Below are 15,212 nucleotides of genomic sequence, written 5' to 3' on the forward strand. Positions count from 1 at the left end.
ACAGCAGAGAGCTGGCCTGGAAGAGGGGCAACCGGGACAGAATCCGGCGCCCCAACCGGGACTAGAACCCGGTGTGCCGGCGCCGCAAGGCGGAGGATTAGCCTAGTGAGCCGCGGCGCCGGCAATCATGGCCTTTAAAAAAAAAAAAAAAAAAAGATTCATTTTTATTATTAGGGCCAGTGCTGTGGCGTAGCTGCTGTCTACAGTGCTGGCTATTCCATAAGGGCGCCAGTTCGAGTCCTGGCCAATCCAGAAGACTGTTAGAACAGGGAAGGGGCGAAAGAAACTTCAAAATGATTCCTGCGGGAGAATGGACAACATGCTGAGGTCCCTCCAAAATCCATGTGCTGAAGTCCCACCCCCCAACAGGGTGCTGCCTTGGGAAGTGCTTACGTCTTTGGGGCAGAGCTCTTGTGATTGGGATAAAGACCCCTGTGAAAGAGACCCCGAAGATCTACGCTCCCTACCACATGGGCCACAGCGAAAGCCCCATCTGTGAACCAGGACACGGGTCCTCACCAGACACTGCACCTGCTGCAGCCTTGACCTCCAGAACTGTGACCAGTGACCATCTGCTGTGCATCGCCCACCTGCTCTATGGTTTGTTGTCATAGCAGCCTGAACAGGTCAAGCCTGTGAGCAGGAGAGGCCTGAGCCTTCTTCCCAGGCATAGGCTGGGAGACCACACTGACCTCTCTGGAGCCTGTAGAAGGTGGCAGAAGGACAGATGTAAGGACCAAAGGTGCAAGACAGCCCATGGAACCTCCTAGCCCAAGCACTGCCATTTCCTGGGCTCCTTACAGGCAGGAGGGGCTGCCGGGACTAAGGTTGGGGCAGGGGATCCAATCTATAACCCACGCGGCACAAATCGTATGCCAGGAAGGACCACGGCTCCTGTGGGAGAGGCATCAAGGCACAGAAGGCCGCCTGGGGCACAGTCCCATTCCACAATGGGGAACTCTTAGAGAGTTTTGCTGCTCTTGCTCCCCAAAAATCCTCTGTGCCTTCTAATCCTGGTATAGAAATGAAAGCAGCGTGGTGGCATTGGAGTGTGTGCGTGGCTGGACTGAACTCCACTTTCCAGATCCCTTCTGCGCACATTTCCTGTTAGGGCATCCATAAGAACAACCTTGAGGGAGATTTGGAGGGTAGCAGTGCAGCAGGGGGCATCAGGTGGCTCGCAAACATTGCCACCTTCTCATGGGTTGACTTTGTGGGTGTGGAAAGCACTGGGTCATGTTGCTCCACCTACCCTGAGCCAAGCTACATGTTTAGTATGGACGTCTGCGCCCCCTGCAGGACACAGGTGGCTTGACAGACTGTTAAAGCACCACATGGGCTGGCACTGAGGTGCAGCGGGTTAAGCCTCCATCTGCGACGCCAACATCCCAATGGGCATGGGTTTGAGTCTGGCAGCTCCACTTCCCATCCAGCTCCCTGCTAATGTGCCTGGGAAAGCAACAGAAGATGGTCCAAGTACTTGGGCCCCTGCACCCACGTGGGAGACCCAGATGGAGTTCCTGGCTCCTGGCTTCAGCACTTTGGCCTGGCCCAGCCCTGCACACTGTGGCCATTTGGGGAGTGGGCCAGTTAATGAAAGATCAAGATCTTTCTCTCCCCCCACCCCCATCTCTCTCTCTCTGTAACTGTCTTTCAAATAAATAAATATATCTTTTTTTTTTTTTTTGATAGGTAGAGTGGACAGTGAGAGAGAGAGAGAGAGAAAGGTCTTCCTTTTGCCGTTGGTTCACCCTCCAATGGCCGCCGTGGCCAGCGCGCTGCAGCCGGCACACCGCACCGATCCGAAGGCAGGAGCCAGGTGCTTCTCCTGGTCTCCCATGGGGTGCAGGGCCCAAGCACTTGGGCCATCCTCCACTGCACTCTCTGGCCACAGCAGAGAGCTGGCCTGGAAGAGGGGCAACCGGGACAGAATCCGGCACCCTGACTGGGACTAGAACCTGGGGTGCCGGCGCCGCAAGGCGGAGGATTAGCCTAGTGAGCTGCGGCGCCGGCCAATAAATATGTCTTAAAAGCAAACAAACAAACAAAAAAAAAGCCACCACACAGTGCATCCTCAGGGCGCCTGCTCGGGCTTGTGGGCTTGCTCACTCTTAGCCTTTACTTCTGTGCCATCCCCGCCGCCTGCCTGTGGAGAGGTGGTAGGAGCCACATCCCTGTGATGAGTCCCCTGTGCTGACATAGATCCGTGCCTCCCTGTCAGGTAAAAGAATTTGGTGCCAGCCGTGCCTTACTCCAGAGAAAGAACAAAACATGTTTTAAAAGCTTTCAGTTGGGCCGGCGCCGCGGCTCACTAGGCTAATCCTCCGCCTTGCGGTGCCAGCACACGGGGTTCTAGTCCCGGTCGGGGCGCCGGATTCTGTCCCGGTTGCCTCTCTTCCAGGCCAGCTCTCTGCTGTGGCCAGAGAGTGCAGTGGAGGATGGCCCAAGTGCTTGGGCCCTGCACCCCAGGGGAGACCAGGAGAAGCACCTGGCTCCTGCCTTCGGATCGGCACGGTGTGCCGGCTGCAGCGCGCTGGCCACGGCGGCCATTGGAGGGTGAACCAATGGCAAAAGGAAGACCTTTCTCTCTCTCTCTCTCTCTCTCACTGGCCACTCTGCCTGTCAAAAAAAAAAAAAAAAAAAAAAAAAAAAAAAAAAAAAGCTTTCAGTTGGCAGATAATTGATTGTACTTCTTTGTGGGGTGAGTGACCTAAGTTGAAACACGTATATACCGGGTAATGAACAGGTTAACCTGGTTAGTGTTTCCATCTCCCTAAACACATACCCTTTCCCTGTGATGGGAATAACTTTTGAAACACACCATAACCATAACCATGGATTTTCATCACCCTACTGTGCTGAACAACACTGGCCCCCATTCCTCCATGTAGCTGCAGCGTTGTGCCCAGCCACCAACCTCCCTGTCTCACCACGCCCTGCCTCTGCGCTTCCTCCTTACCCTTCCCGGCCTCAGACGGCCCCTGTTCTACCCTGTACGTCCACGAGGCCAACTTCAGCGGAAACAGAATCTTACGGACGAAGTCTCTGAATTGACGCTGGGGTTCTGGATGTCCAGGCTGCTGGGTGTGACTCGACTTCCCGCGGTCACAGGGATGCTGGTAGCTGATCTATGGCAGGAGACAGCTACTCCAGCTCCCTCTGGGGATGCCTGTAGTCAGGGGCCGGGGGAAGGCAAGTCTGGATGGCGGAGAACCACGGAACACTCTCGTGGAAACAGAGCCGAAGGGGGCTATGTGCTCACTCCTGAGCGTGCTGGAGAACTTGGAGCAGCAGCATGCCAAGGTCAAGGCTTTCTGAGAGCTTGCTTTATTCTTAAACATCTGGGTGTGGATTTCAAAGTTTTTTGTGCCCAAATAAACATATTATTATTTTTTAGGGGGGAACAACAGAGAGAGAGAGAGATCTTCTGTCTGCTGCTACGCTCCCAAAATACTGCAGGTGCCAGGGCTGCATTGAGCTGGAGCTGGAAGCAGGAAAACTCACTCCAAGTCCCCCACGTGCGTGACAGGGACCCAGGTACATGAGAGTCAGCTGCTGCCTCCTAGGTGCGCATTAGCAGGAAGCTGGAATCAGGAGTTGAGGCAGGACTGAAACTCAGGCATTACAGTGGGGACGCAGGCATCCCAGCTGGGGCTCAACCACAAAGCCTAACACCTGCCACTGGGCTTCACTTCCATTGTCATTGTCCCACACACTTGTTAAAGTCCTCTCATAAACTCCAGCTCCAAGTCCCCACAGGAGGGGTCCCCAGCCTGCCAGGCCCCTTTGCATTGGTGAGGGGAAAGAATCAGACGCCAGGGCACTGGATGCCGGCTCTGAATTAACACAGACTCCTGGAGAGGCCACACCCCCACTGTGGCTCCCAGGCAGACTGGGAGCTTATGGAGAGCTGGCTTTGGCTCTGGTCCTTCTCACAGTGGGGTCACCGGGTCTCCAGACCTGCCCCGTGGCTGGCTGTTCCCACTGTTGTGGATACCGTATCTGGGACAGACTTATTCTGCAACTAGAATGCCTGGCCTGTGCTCTGAGACAGGTACCAGGGCCTTTAGGGTTTTTGTGGGTTTGTTTTTTTTTTTTAAAGATGTATTTATTTATTTATTTGAAAAGCAGAGTGACCGAGAGAGGGAGGGAGAGCCAGAAACAGAACCCTTCCATCTGCTTGTTCACTCCCCCAAATATCCGCATCAGTTGAGCTTAGCCAGGCCAAAGCCAGGAGCCAGGAACGCTCCACATGGGTGGCAGGGACCCAAGGCCTTGAGTCCTCATCTGCTTTCTTCTCGGGCTCGTTAGCTCTTGGCCACTCAGCTTGGAGCTGGCGTGCACAGCAGCTGCCTGTTATTAGTGGAATATTCGAGTTCAGGCTTGAGCAGGTGGAGCAGGGACAAGGGCATTGCGCAAGGCAGTGGGCCAGCTGTCCGTGTCTTTCCTGCTACATGGCCAACTCTCTGTCACCCCACACTGATGGCCTCTTGGGGGTTCCCCATGTCCGGTTGAGGACCGAACCTTGAATGCCTTGAACTTCACAAATATTTAAGCTCACCCAATGTAAGTGTAATTTTCAGTCTAGTTTTGGGAAAGTAGAGTCCTTTGAACCCGGCCCTTCTATTAATGTACCCCCCAGTCTCTGCGAGGTCCCTCACTGGAGGAGCACTCTGAGGTGACTGTGCTTCCAATCCCAAGATGATCTGTCTCCAGCACCAGCTCCTACCATGAGCTAGGATGGCCTGGTCTTAGACACGGATGCCACGGGCCCTGACTGAGCTGTGGTCCCCACTCTGCACACATGGGTTCTGCAGGGGACTCGAGACACTGGCCTCAAGCCACCCTCATGCTGAGAGCTATGATGGGATTATACACAGATTAAAGGTTAGTCTCTTTTTTTCCCTCAAATCATTAAAAAATTATCAAGAAGTGGGTGCTTGGCCTGGTGGTTACAGTGCCCATGTCCCATATTGGAGTACCTGGGTTTGCGTTCTAGTGTTGGCTCCCAATTCTGCCATTCTGCTAATGTGTAATTTGAGTGGCAGCTCAGGTAGTTGATGGCCAAGTAGTTGAGTTCTTGCAACTCACATGGAAGACCTAGATTGAATTCCTGGCTCCTGGGTTCAGCCCAGTCCAGCCCTGGCCACTGGGAAGTAAACCAATAAATAGGAGATCTCTCTCTTTCTCTCTCTCTCTCACCATATCGCTTTCTTTCTGCCTCTTGAATAAAAAAGTATATCATTCAAATAATAAAGACATTAGTTAAGCAGGCTCTGACTGTAAGTAACATCAGAAACTTGGGTGCTAGATTTCATGTCACTAAAGCTTCAACAGAGGTTTTTAAGATCTTAAGCATAATGAGGGGCCAGGGCTCTGACGTAGTGGGTAAAGCCGCCGCCTGCGGTGCCAGCATCCCATATGGGCTCCAGTTCATGTCCCGGCTGCTCCACTTCCAATCCAGCTCTCTGCTATGGCCTAGGAAAGCAGTAGAAGATGACCCAAGTCCTTGGGCCCCTGCACCCATATGGGAGACCTGGAAGAAGCTCCTGGCTTCAGATTGGCACAGCTCCGGCTGTTGTAGCCAACTGAGAAGTGAACCAGTGGATGGAAGACCTCTCTCTCTCTCTCTCTTTCTCTCTGCCTCTCCTCTCTGTGTAACTCTTACTTTCAAATAAAAAATAAATCTTAAAAAAAAAAAAAAAGAAGAAGGATGGGCCAGAGCCGCGGCTCACTAGGCTAATCCTCTGCCTGTGGCGCCAGCACACCGGGTTCTAGTCCTGGTCGGGGCGCCGGATTCTGTCCCGGTTGCTCCTCTTCCAGTCCAGCTCTCTGCTGTGGCCTGGGAAGGCAGTGGAGGATGGCCCAAGTGCTTGGGCCCTGCACCTGCATGGGAGACCAGGAGGAAGCACCTGGCTCCTGGTTTCGGATCAGCGCAGCGCTGGCTGTAGTGGCCACTTGAGGGGTGAACCAACGGAAGGAAGACCTTTCTCTCTCTCTCTCTCACTGTCTATAACTGTGCCTGTCAAAAAAAAAAAAAAAAAAAAAGGAATAATAAATAAATAAATAAAAGAAGGCAAATTGAGGCCAGGGTTTTTCAGGGCAAAAGCAGATGACCAGCTGGCAAGCAGCATCACAGATTATTACTGAATGGAATGACTTGGCTCCAGTCCGTCCCTGATTCACCATTCAAGGAGCGACACCACAACTCGTGATACCCAAACTCACAAGACACTGAGCTGCGTAGCCAGCTAGCTTTCTTCCCAGCAAAAAACTCACAGGCCGGGTTAAGAAGAATGCATAATGGTTTTCTTCACTAAACAAATTGGCCTAGTGTTTATTTTATTTAAAAGGGTTATAGACACAAGGAGACAGAGAGAGAGGGAAGGAGGGAGAAAGAGAGAAACAGAGAGAGACAGAGAGAGAGAGAGAATATCTGCCATTCACTGGCTCACTCCCGAAGAACGTTTATCTGGTGAACACGGAATCAAAACATCAGAGTTAAATTTTTTTTAAAGATTTATTTATGTGAAAAGCAGACTTACAGAGAGAAAGAGAGGGAGAGAGAAGGAGAGAGAGAAATCCTCCTCTTCCAGATCTGCTGGTTCACTCCCCAGATGGCTGCAATAGCCATGGCTCATGTCAAGAGCCTGTGGTGATCACTCACACCATAAATAAGAGTGTTAATTGTTAAATTAACAAGAGGAGTCACTGTGCACTTAATTCCCATGCAGGAATTAATGAGTTGTATTAGGAGAATTAACTGTAAAACTTGTTCTTAACAGGTTTTTTTGGTGCATGTGTGTGCAAGTTGTTGAAATCTGTCCTTAGTATAGAGTTGGTCTTCAGTGTATAAAGTTAATTGAAAATGAATCTTAAAGTAAAATGGGACTGGGAATGGGAGAGGGAGGAGGAGGTGGGATGGGAGGGCGGGTATGGTGGGAAGAATCACTATATTCCTAAAGTTGTACTTAGAAATTTGTACTCATTAAATAAAATGTTTCTTTGGGGAAAAAGATTTATCTTTTTACTTGAGAGGCAGAATTACAGACAGAAAGAGGGAAAGACAGAGAGAGAGGTCTTACATCTGCTTGTTCACTCCCCAAATGGCTGCAACGGCCAGAGCTGTGCTGATCTGGAGCCAGGAGCTTCTTCCAGGTCTCCCATGTGGGTGCAGGGGCCCAGGGACTTGGGCCATCTTCTACTGCTTTCCCAGGCCACAGCAGAGAGCTGGATTGGAAATGGAGCGGCCGAGACTCCAACCAGCAACCGTATGGGATGCTGGTGCCACAGATGGATGCTTAACCTACTATGACACAGCTCCAGGGCCAGCCTTGATTTGTTTTAAACATTAATTTATTTGAGGGAGAGTATGCTCCCATGCGCTGATCGACTTCCTAAGTCCTTGTAATCGCTGGGGCAGCTGCCGGCCAAAGTCAGGAGCTGGGAACACCCTCTAAACCTCCACGTGGGTGGCAGCAACCTAATTATTTGAGCCAGTGTCGTTGGTTCTCAGGGTCTGAACTGGCAGGAAGCTGGACTCAGGAGCGGAAGGCAGGAGTGAAACCCAGGCCATCCAGTGTGGGACAAGGGCGTCTTAACCTCTCCACTAAATGGCCGCCCCCTTCATTTTTTAATTTGTAATTTAATGTGCTACACTGACAAGGAACGTTCCCATAGGCAGCGCAGTATCAAGAACTGTGCCACAGGCCTGCACCTGTCCCCTCCGCCGGGCTGCAGCAAGGCTCAGTGCTCTGCTCTGCGTGGCTCGGCACGGCCTCCCCTCCTCCAGGGGGCATGAGTTTCACCTGGAAGTAGGCGTCACTCAGAGGAGAGCGTTTCAGGAATCCCTTCTAGCACGATGAGCGCACACTGCACCGATCCACAGGCTGAATATTCACGCCTGGTCTCCCATGGGGTGCAGGGCCCAAGCACTTGGGCCATCCTCCACTGCACTCCCTGGTCACAGCAGAGAGCTGGCCTGGAAGAGGGGCAACCGGGACAGAATCCGGCGCCCCGACCGGGACTAGAACCCGGGGTGCCGGCGCCGCAAGGCGGAGGATTAGCCTATTGAGCCATGGCGCCGGCCTATGGAAGCTTTTTGAATCCACAATATCTGTCATTATTTAGACAGGGCCATAAGTAAAGTGGAAGGTCTCTTCTCCCTTCAGAGAAAAGTACATCCTTCTTTGATGGCCACTTCTTTTCATTGGGGTCTCCACAGTGTCTTGGCTTTCCATGCCTGAAATGCTCTCATGGGCTTTTCAGCCAGACCAGAATGCCTTCAGGGCTGAGGTCAGTGTGCTATTTAAAGCGGTTGTCATTCTATGAATCTACTGTGTGGTGGACTGCTTCCCATGTTGGATCATTCTCTCCTTTTTAATTCTATTATTACCAGACATTTAATCTTATTTATATGATCCCTTTAACACTTAATCCTATCTATATGATCACTTTAACACTTAATATGATCACTTTAACACTTAGGATGGCATTTTTACCACACAGCTTAACTTTGAATAGTTAAAGCAATCTTATATAATGAAAACAAAGCCGGAGGAATTACAATACTAGATTTCAAGACATACTACAAGGCAGTTATAATCAAAACAGCCTGGTACTTGTACAAAAACAGATGCAAAGACCAATGGAACAGAATAGAAACGCCAGAAATCAGAGCCAGTGCTGTGGCTCACTTGGCTAATCCTCCACTTGCAGCACCGGCATCCCATATGGGCGCCAGGTTCTAGTCCCGGTTGCTCCTCTTCCAGTCCAGCTCTCTGCTGTGGCCTGGGAGGGCAGTGGAGGATGGCCAAAATGCTGTGGCCCCTGCACCCGCATGGGAGACCAGGAAGAAACACCTGGCTCCTGGCTTCAGGTCAGCGCAGCTCCGACCATGGCGGCCATTTGGGGGGTGAACCAATGGAAGGGAGACCTTTCTCTCTGTCTCTCTCTCACTGTCTATAACTCTACCTGTCAAATAAATAAAAAAATAAATAAAAAGAAAGAAATCAATCCAAGCATCTACAACCAACTTATACTTGATCAAGGAGCTAAAACCAATCCCTGGAGCAAGGACAGTCTCTTCAACAAATGGTGCTGCGAAAACTGCAGGAATATGCAGCAGGACCCCTACATTATACCTTACACAAAAATCCATTCAAAATGTGTTAAAGACCTAAATCTATGATCTGATACCATCAAACTATAGAGCACATTGGGGGAACCCTGCAAGATATTGGCACAGGCAAAGAGTTCTTGGAAAAAAACCCAGAGGTACAGGCAGTCAAAGCCAAAATTAACAAATGGGATTACATCAAATTGAGAAGCTTCTGTACTGCAAAAAGGAAACTTTCAAGAAATAGAAGAGGCAACCGACAGAATGGGAGAAATTATTTGCAATCTATGCAGCTGATAAAGGATTAATAACCAGAATCTACAAAGAGATCAAGAAACTCCACAGCAACAAAACAGCCTCATTAAGAAATGGGCAAAGGACTTAAACAGACATTTTTCAAAAGAAGAAATCCAAATGGCCAATAGACACATGAAAAAATGTTCAGGATCACTAGCTGTCAGGGAAATGCAAATCAAAACCACAATGAAGTTTCACCTCACCCTGGTTAGAATGGCTCACATACAGAAATCAATAAACAACAAATTCTGGGGAAGATGTGGGGGAAAAGGTACCCTAATCCACTGTTGGTGGGAATGTAAACTGATAAAATTACTACAGAATAGTTTGGAGATACCTCAGAAATCTGAATGTAGACCTCCCATCTGACCCAGCCATCCCACTCCTGGGAATTCACCCAAGGGAAATGAAATCAGCAAATAAAAGAGTTATCTGCACTCCCATGTTTATTGCAGCTTAATTCACAATACCTAACACATGGAATCAACTTAAATGCCTATCATCTGAAATCTGGATAAAGAAATTATGAGATATGTACTCTATGGAATATTACACAGTGGTTAAAAAAAATGAAATCTGGTCATTTGCAACAAAATGGATGAATCTGGAAAACTTCATACTTAGTGAAATAAGCCAGCCCCAAAGGGACAAATATTTTATGTTCTCCCTGATCTGTGAGAACTAATAGAGCACCTAAAATGAAATCTGTAGAAGTGAAATTGGCACTCTCACTTTGAGAATAGAAAGTGAGAGTGCCAATTTCACTGACTTGAACAACCCTTGTCTTGACTGTTAAGGAATAGTTTTTTTTTTCTCTTGTTCATACTATTTGTTGAACTCTTTACTTAACATAGAGTTAATCATATGTGTATAAAGTCAATTGAAAATAGATCTTAGTAAAAAATAAGAGTGAGAATAGAGAGGGAGGAGGAAGTTTGTAACTATAAAGCTGTATAATTCTGCATCCATTCCTATGGACATACTTCTAAGGGTACAGTTTAAAAACTTGCCATAGGACCCCAATTCCCATTATTTATTTATTTTTGAGAGGTAGAGTTACAGACAGTGAGAGGGAAAGACAGAGAGAAAGGTCTTCCACCCACTGGTTCACTCCCCAAATGGCTGCAACGGCCGGAGCTGGGTCAATCCAAAGTCAGGAGCCAGGAGCTTCTTCTGAGTCCCCAATGCGGGTGCAGGGGCCCAAGGACTTGGACCATTTCTACTGCTTTCCCAGGCCATTAGCAGAGACCTAGATTGGAAGTGGAGCAGCCAGGACTAGAACTGGCGTCCATATGGGATGCTTTCCTTGTATTTGGTGACCTTGACGGTTTTGAGGAGTCCTGGTCTGGCACCCTCCAATGTGGGATGTTTCCGATGCTTCTCTCATGATTAGACTGAGCTTCACGTGGAGGAAGATCATAGAGGTGTGATTTTCATCACAGTGTGCCCGAGAGCGTACCATCAACAGGCTTGCCACGGCAGCTGTGCACCTGGCTGAGGGCCCCCCGGACCTCCTACTGGAATGCTGACAACACCTGCGCTAGGTAATAGCGACACCGGTATTAGTGAACATTGCAGTGCTGTGATGCAAACTTCAGGTTCAAGCTCTTCATTCTGCTCAAGCACCCTAAGTAGATACTGCTGTTATTCAAAGAAATAGGAAGGCAGACCTTTTACACATGCTTATTTATTTATTTATTTATTTATTGACAGGCAGAGTGGACAGTGAGAGAGAGACAGAGAGAAAGGTCCTCCTTTGCCGTTGGTTCACCCTCCAATGGCCACCGCGGCCAGCGCGCTGCGGCCGGCGCACTGCGCTGATCCGATGGCAGGAGCCACGTGCTTCTCCTGGTCTCCCATGTGGGTGCAGGGCCCAAGCACTTGGGTCATCCTCCACTGCACTCCCTGGCCACAGCAGAGAGCTGGCCTGGAAGAGGAGCAACCGAGACAGAATCCGGTGTGCCGGCGCCGGAAGGCGGAGGATTAGCCTAGTGAGCTGCGGTGCCGGCCCATGCTTATTTATTTTAAAAATGACTTATTTATGGCAGGTTCTAGTCCCAGTTGGGGCACCGGATTCTGTCCCAGTTGCCCCTCTTCCAGACCAGCTCTCTGCTGTGGCCAGGGAGTGCAGTGGAGGATGGCCCAAGTGCTTGGGCCCTGCACCCCATGGGAGACCAGGAGAAGCACCTGGCTCCTGCCATCGGATCAGCACGGTGCGCCGGCAGCAGTGTGCTGGCCGCGGCGGCCATTGGAGGGCGAACCAATGGCAAAAGGAAGACCTTTCTCTCTCTCTCTCTCTCTCTCTCTCTCTCTCTCTCACTGTCCACTCTGCCTGTCAAAAAATAATAATAATAATAAAAGACTTATTTATGTACTTATATGAAATGCAGGATGAGAGAGAGAGGTAGAGAGAATCTTCTATCTGCTGGTTCACTCCCCAGTTGGCCATAACAGCCAGGGCTGTGCCAGGCTGAAGCCAGGAGCCAGGAGCTTCATCCATGTGGATGGCAGGGATGCGTGCTTGAGCCATCACCTGCTGCTTCCTAGGCACATTGGCAGGAAACTGAATTGGAAGCGGAGCAGCCAGGACTTGAACCAGCACTCTGATATGGGATGTGGGCATCCCAAGCAGCTAAACTCACTAAACCCAGTGAGTGCGCCACAACACCCACCCCATGTATACACTTCATTGTGAAAACATTCTTTCAAAAACTTCTTGGAAAATGGAACTAAATGGATGCTGGCGCAACAATTTTGAAATCCATGCCCAGTTTTTCCATAGTACACATTTTCCATAACCTTCTCCAAGGCTCCTCAATTACGTAACATAAGCCTGACCGCTCTGGGCCACAGCTTTGTGGCACCAGCGTATCCACAGTGCTTTGCAACCATCTCCACCATCCACCTCCAGAACTTCTGCGTTTTTCCAACTTTTTTTTGGTCCTTTTTTGAGTCTTGTGGTCTCTCAGAGATGCAAATGGCTCCAGTTTATCAGGCCCATCTGGAACATTCCTGCAGACAAAACGTAATGAGCTTCCTCCTTTGGGAGGGGAATAATGCGGGATGCTGCTTCCAAGTTACCTTCATCTTCACTTAGCTTCGAGAGCCCATTTTGCACTCTGATGCTGTCTGGGGCACCAGAGTTGACATCTGCACCACCCACCCTGTGCGGGGTGGTCTGCGCTCAGCTTGCCGTTGCCACCACTCCTGCTGACGTCAGAACATTTCCTAGGATTTTCTTCTCTGCACGGAAAATTCCACTTTAAAGTTTGCCAAGGATGGAAGCGCTGAGCAAGCTCTATGTGCGTGGGGGGGTGGGGGGGTGAGTGGGCTTCAGTCGCCAGAGCCACTGGGGTCTGATGAGTGGGTACAGAAGACAGCCTGAGCAGCCAAGCAGCCAGCTGTGAGTGCCCGCACTGCAGGGCCCACAGGACGCAGCAGCTGCTCGGAGACCCCGTGACTGTACCGCAACCAGGCATGCTTGTGAGATGTCATCTGCCCAGGGGCTGCAGGCCAGGCTCTTCCCCGGTGAGCGCTCATGAAATTGCTCAGCAGCACCCGCAGCCTCACCTGAAATTCCACACCACCCCGCTCTGTCCAAGGGCATCATTTAGGACTTCAAAGGTGCAGAGGGTGAGCATGACAAAGGCAGAGACTGTGGCTTTGCAGACCTCCACAGAGACAGCAAGGAGGGAAAGGTCAAAGTGTTGGAGGTTGGGCACGTGTCTGTCACTTCCTGCTGTGGTTCAAAGTTATCAATGTCAAGGTTAAGCTGCCACCTGCAATGCTGGCATCCCACACTGGAGCGTAGGTTCAAATCCCAGCTGCTCCACTTCCAATCCAACTCCCTGCTAATGCGCTTGGGAAGCAGAAGTGCTTGGGCTCCTGACACCCACATGGAGGCCCAGATGGAGCTCCTGGCTCCTGGCTCCCACCTGGGCCAGCCCTGGCTGTTGTGACTGGCAAGTGAACCAGTAGATGGAAGATCTCCCTCCCTCTCTCTCTCCATCACTGTGCCTTTCAAATAAATAAAAATAAATCTTTTTTAAAAAGTTAATATTGAACTCCACTTTAACAGTTTTGGATAGATACAGGTATTCATTACTTTTGTTTTTTTATCATTCAAATTTCCTCAAAGCCAATTAAGAGTTTCAGGAACACTAGAAAACTAATATAAAGAATTATCCAGGGGCTGATGTTGTGGCATAGCAGGTAAGACCACCTGCCTGCAGTGCTGGCATCCCATATGGGCGCTGGTTCGAGTTCCGGCTGCTCCATTTCCGATCCAGCTCTCTGCTATGGCCTGGGAAAGCAGTAGAAGATGGCCCAAGTCCTTGGGTCCCTGCACCCACGTGGGAGACCAGGAAGAGGCACTGCAGGTGGTGGCTTTACTGGCTATACCACAGCACCGGCCCCTCGTTCATCTGAATTTATGTCTTGTGTGGTTCATTCTTTATTTCAACCTGTTAGAGCCAGAACGTTCCCTCACTGCCACACTAGGTGATTCATGTTTCAGATGAACCAACCTCATAGGGGTGATCCTCTACCCATTCTGTGGTCACCAACGGCCACTCGGTTACTGGGACGAGAGGCTCTGAGACCTCAGACTCCCTCCAGTGAGATCAGCTGACGCTCCATCCGGGAACTCGGTTGCTGAGCAGCAGCACATCTAAACATCTTATGTTGCTCTTCCTCTGTGAGCTAGGGAGGGCAGGGTCGCCCCCTCCGTGTAGTCTCTTCCGACCTCCTGCCATTCGGTCTCTGATGGTCTCCTCCGGGACAAGGCGTGGCCAAGGTGGGCACTGGAGGCTGCTCTATGGGTAGAGATAGTGGTGTGGCTTGGCCAGTTCAGGGATGATAGTTGCGTGGGGGCTCAGGAGCCTCCCTGTCACGGGGCCTCTCCTCACCCCCTCCTCACTTCCCAGGCTCTGGTGCGCTCTGCCTCCATTTTTCAAGACACTCATGTTCCCGATTTCACTAACTTCACGTATTCTAATGAACACGGATGATTTTTCCTTCTGCAACATCATTTTCCCTTTGCTCAGCACGGTCCACTAACAGCTTCTGCTGTCTCTAACAATCTACTGTCTAGCTCCACACTTAGCGTGGCTTTTTATATTGCTCACTCCCTACAGCAGGAGTCTCACACCAACTCCTTTAAAAAAAGATTTATTTATTTACTTGAAAGAGTTACAAAGAAAGAGAAGGAGAGGCAGAGAGAGGGGAGAGAGAGAGAGAGAGAGCACGCAAGCAAGGTCTTCTACCCGCTGGTTCACTCCCCAGATGGCTGCAATGGCTGGAGCTGCGCCGATCCGAAGCCAGGAGCCAGGAGCTTCTTCAAGGTCTCCATGCAGGTGCAGGGGCCCAAGCACTTGGCCATCTTCTACTGCTTTCCCAGGCCATTAGCAGAGAGGGATTGGAGGTGGAGCAGCTGGGACTAGAACCGGCGCCCATATGGGATGCTGGCACTGCAGGTGGTGGCTTTACCTGCTACGCCACAGCGCCAGCCCTGACCAACTCCATTTTGACCACAGCTGCAGCATTCCAGGTGGGCTAGGAGTGGATGGGAAGAGATCCATGGAGACACCCACAAGATCCCAAGAAGTTTCTGCTTCAGTTAGTTCTGGTAACATTTTAGTGCAGTAGGGTGATCGCGCTGAGCAAGGGCACGTAGCTGATTCGGAGGAGCTTCGTCTGCCCTCCAGGGCCACCAGGGGAGCGCTTGCCAGTGTCTTGTCGATGGCCAGGGAGTGCTTGATTCATCTTTTCCACTGTCCTTCCCAACCTTGTGGCCATT

The sequence above is a fragment of the Oryctolagus cuniculus genome, chromosome 10 (assembly GCF_964237555.1).
Source record: "Oryctolagus cuniculus chromosome 10, mOryCun1.1, whole genome shotgun sequence".
In the NCBI taxonomy this organism is placed as follows: Eukaryota; Metazoa; Chordata; class Mammalia; order Lagomorpha; family Leporidae; genus Oryctolagus; species Oryctolagus cuniculus.